This window comes from Rousettus aegyptiacus, unplaced genomic scaffold (genome assembly GCF_014176215.1).
Source record: "Rousettus aegyptiacus isolate mRouAeg1 unplaced genomic scaffold, mRouAeg1.p scaffold_m13_p_8, whole genome shotgun sequence".
Taxonomy (NCBI): domain Eukaryota; kingdom Metazoa; phylum Chordata; class Mammalia; order Chiroptera; family Pteropodidae; genus Rousettus; species Rousettus aegyptiacus.
Genome location: NW_023416311.1, coordinates 105,774,559 through 105,779,157, shown reverse-complemented (window position 1 = coordinate 105,779,157; position 4,599 = coordinate 105,774,559). Strand labels below are relative to the sequence as shown.

The 4,599-nt window shown below is 37.4% G+C and overlaps 1 pseudogene; it reads left to right on the top strand.

The window, feature by feature from the left end:
• Window positions 1-1,932: 1,932 nt before the first annotated feature.
• LOC118607588 lies at window positions 1,933-2,052 on the top strand (annotated as a pseudogene).
• Window positions 2,053-4,599: the final 2,547 nt, after the last annotated feature.

Sequence of the window (4,599 nt, the reverse complement as noted above, 5' to 3'; positions counted from 1 at the left end):
CACTAATTTTACTGCACAATTTGTTGAGCTTTGACAAATTTATATAGCCGTGTAACCACATTACAGTTATATAATGATATAGAACAGTTTCATTACCTCAAAAAATTTCCTCGGGCCCTTTGCAATCCATCTTCTCTACACATTACCTGCTCTGGGCAGTCTCTGACCTGCTTTTTATCCCTATAGTTTTCATTTCAGGGATTTTATTAAATTAAATCTTGCAGTATATAGAATAAAGTCTCTTGTGCGTGGCTTTTTTCACTTTGCGTTGCTGTGTGTGTGTATCAGCAGTTGGCTCTCTTTTATTGTTGTGTAGTATGCCATCCTATCAATGTGCTACAAGTTCTTTATCCATTCATCTGTTGAAGGACATTTGGCTTGATTAGCATTCAAATACAAGTCTTCATGTGGACATATATTGTCATTCATCTTGGTTGTATATCTAGATGAAGAATGGCTAGATCATATGTTAATTGTCTAATTTCAAAAGAAAACATAAAACTATTTTGCAAAGTGGCTGTACCATTTTGCATCTCCACCTATAATTGATGAGAAGTCTAGCTGTTCTACGTCCTCAATAATACTCCATTTTCTCAGTTGTAACTTTAGTCATTCTAGTAGTTGTGTAGTAGTATATCTTCAGGGTTTTAATTTGCATTTTCCTTATGATTAATGATGTTGGATATCTTTCCGCATGTTTATTTTTCATGTGCATATCTTCTTTACTAATATGGTGGTTCAAATATTTTGCCTATTTCTTTATCAGACTATACTGGTACAAAACAACCACGCACAGAACAAATTCTTCTGCATAACATCCAGAAAGAATTAACTCAGTCAACTACTTAATTTCAGACTTTTGCCCTTCAGAACTGTGAGAGAGTAAATTTCTGCAGTTTTAAGGCACTCAGTTTGTAATAATTTGATATGGCACTCTTAGAAAACTAATAGCTCATCTAATTGGTCGCAATTTCCTAATAAAGACAAAAATTCTAGGTTGCTGAGAGATGAGAGAGCAGACAAGGCCTCTATCAAGGTTGTAATAAAATAAATATTATAAAGTCACAATGGAAAACTCAGAATCATACAATAAAAAATCATCCAAATAACCTATACCAAACTTATGAGGAAAATTTTTATAAACTTGGGGTATTTCTCCACTGTAAAGTTATTTAATGATTTGAAATATCCTCCAGATTCATTCTTTTCCACAATAAATCTAGAATAACTTCCATATTCCAATGAAGTTGATTTTTTCTGTATCCCATCTCTAATTCTAAGTTTCTTCAAGTTTGAAACAAATTATACTTAATTCAAAGTCACGATTGCATTTTTATGACACTAGCATCAACTCGTCATGTTATCATATCCTTTCTCTGTGTTTATGAAGTTAATTGAACACCCACCTGTTGAAAACAATCACAAATCATTTTTCACTGAGATTGTTTTTGAAACTACAAGATAATTATAAAGGTTAGTTTGTTAATATTATTATTAATAGATAAAACATTGTATTATTAAAAGTTCATATAGAATCCTAACTTTTTAGAAATTATCCTACTGCTGGCTTTCTCTTTCTGCATTGCATAAAACCAGAGAGGATGCTTGTTCAGGCTGCACAAACTTCACAAATCCAAGTGTGGACAAAATTTAAATAGTTATTCCAGGACATCAACATATAGTTGCAGGGTAAAAATAGAACAGTTATTCTGTAACTCAGATTCTCCAAACTCTGTCCTCTGTACCAGAAAAAAAAAAAAAAAGGTAAAGGGAAAAAAAAATTAAAGCTCATAATGGCCAAATCCAGAACTGACACCACTAAATGCTGACAAGGCTGTGGAGCAATAAGAACTCTCACTGATTGTGGCTGGAAATAAGAAATGGTACAGCCACTTTGGAAGATAGTTTGGTGGTTTCTCATAAAACTAAATAGTCTGAGGCCATGCCACCCTGAACATGCCTGATCTTTTCTGATCTCGGAAGCTAAGCCAGGGTCGGGCCTGGTTAGTACTTGGATGAGAGACCACCTAGGAAGACCAGGTGCTGTAGATGGGAAAAAAAAAACAACTAAATATACACTTACCATACAATCTCATAATCATAATCATATTCTTTGGTATTTCCTCAAAGGAGTTGAAAACTTACATCCCCACAAAAACCTGTACACAGATTTTATAGAAACTGTATTCATAATTGCCAAAACATGGAAGCAATCGAGGTGCCCTTCGGTAAGTAAATGGATAGACTGTGGTACACCCAGACAATAGAATAGTATTCAGTGCTAACAAGAAATGAGCTATCGAGCCATCTAAAGACATGGAAGAAACTTACATGCATATTACTAAGTGAAAGTCAATCTGAAAAGGCTACATGCTGTGTGAGTTCAACTATATAACATGCTGGAAAAGGCAAAAATTATGGAAACAGTAAATAGATCATTGGTTTCCAGGAGTTAAGGGAAGGGATGCACAAATGGAACACAGAGGATTTTCAGAGCAGTGGAAATACTCTGTCTTGGCACTGCAGTGATGAATACATTTGTCCAAACCCACAGATGTAGAACACTAAGAGTAAACCATAATGTCAGCTATGGACTCCAGGTGACAGTGACGTGCCAGTGCGGTCTCACCAATTGTAATAAAGGTCCCCATTTGGAAGGAGATATTGATAATGGGGAAGGCTATACACATACTGGGAGCAGGAGATGGATGAAAAAACTCCATATCTTCTGCTCAATATTGCTGTGAACCTAAAACTGCTCTGGGAGATAAAGTCTATTCAACATAATAAATAAATGAAACCTATAGGTATTGGGTGGGAAGGGACGGGGTTAATGTTTGTTTCAAGGGCCAGCTCCCCAGGTTTTCTAATAGCTATGATTTTTCTCCGATTCTTGATGGATCCCATGCTTCCAGGTTGCTATGGTAAGTCTCCCTGGCTGACTGCCCGGAGCCTGTGCAGAATTCTTATGCCACTCAGAGAATTTATACATGGCTGCTACTTCCGCTAAGGCTGCCAAAATCAACACTACACAGCACACAGGCTTCATCCATCTCAGGTAGTCATGAAAAGGAAACCTAGGGAAGTCTAGAAACTCTGTTTCCTTGGCTGTATTAAGGGTCCTATGGTCCTGCATTGCTACAGCAAGGACTTTCTGAACAATACTAGACATTGCTCTAAGTGCTAGGAACATCACTAGTCAAAAGAGGCAAAGTCCCTGATCTCGAGAAGTTACATTAAACCTGAGATGAAAGAAGGAGGGGAAAAATGTTAAGTAAAATGATATAATGACGCACAGTGATACATGATATAAATCTAAAGAGCAGAGTTTCGATATGGGTTATCTATATAGTTATCTTGTGATCTTGGTGTGGGGAAAGTAGAGGACAGGGTGAGGGAAACATCTTTGAGTTGAGCTCTAGATGACCAGGAACCAAGCATGTGAAGAGAGAACAGAGGAGCAGTCCAGGAAAAGGAAAAACAGTGCCAAAGACTTTGGGAGGACCAGGAGGGAAGCTTGAGGGGGTTAGTCTCCTGTGCAGAGTCTGATTTCCTCTGGGTGCTCAACATTGTGGCTTTAGACAAACATAGCCATCATTATAGTAGCACATGGAGTATTTTCACTGTCCTGAAAATCCTCTGTGGTCCACTTATTCGTCCTCTTTCTGGCCCTTGGGAAACACTGATCTATTTATTGTTTCCATAGCTTTTGCCTCTTCCAGAATGTTATATAGTTGGACTCGTATAGCAGGTAGCCTTTCCAGATTGACTTCGTTTACTTAGCCCATGCATTTAAAGTTCCTCCATGTCTTTTCATGGTTTGATAGTGCATTATTTTTTAGCACTGGGTAATATTCCATTGTCCATCTGTCCACAGTTTATTTACCCATTCACCTACTGAAGGGCATCTTCTAAGTTTCACGATCATGAATAAAGTCCCTATGTGTGCAGGCTTTTGCACAGACATAAATTTTCAACTCCTTTGAGGAGTTGAAATACCAAGGAGCATGATTACTAGATTGTATAGTAACATATAGTTTTATAAGAAACCATCAACCTGTGGGGTTTGAGCTTCTTTCTAAGTACAATCAGAAACTATTGAAGACTCTAGGGGGGAGCTGCATAATTTGATTTGATATTATAAATGATCACTATGATCACTCTAGCTGCTCCATGGAGACAGACTATAATGGGACAGAAAAGCAACAAAGAAGAAATTAAAAAAAAAAGTAGTAGGCCATTATATATTACAAGAATGTGGAGGAGAAATAAAGAAATTTTGAATGAGACAGTAGTGGAGAGAAATGGGTAGGCTTGACTCTGATTGAAGCAGAGTCAATCAGACTTTTGATAGCTTGATAGATCCGATGGGAGCAGGTGGCCAGAGAAGGAAAGGTGAGAATCCCAGAAGACACAAAGTCTGGTTTAAATCTTCGCATCAGCACTTTTGCATAAATGGCCTCAAGCTGCAATTCAGGCCTGTCTCCTCCAATCTCAACGACACAGTTTTGGAAGATAATTCTCCACAGGTCTCTCACATTTCTGTACATTCTATGAGCACTAACTAACTGCATTTGTTTGGGACTATCTTTTCAAAAC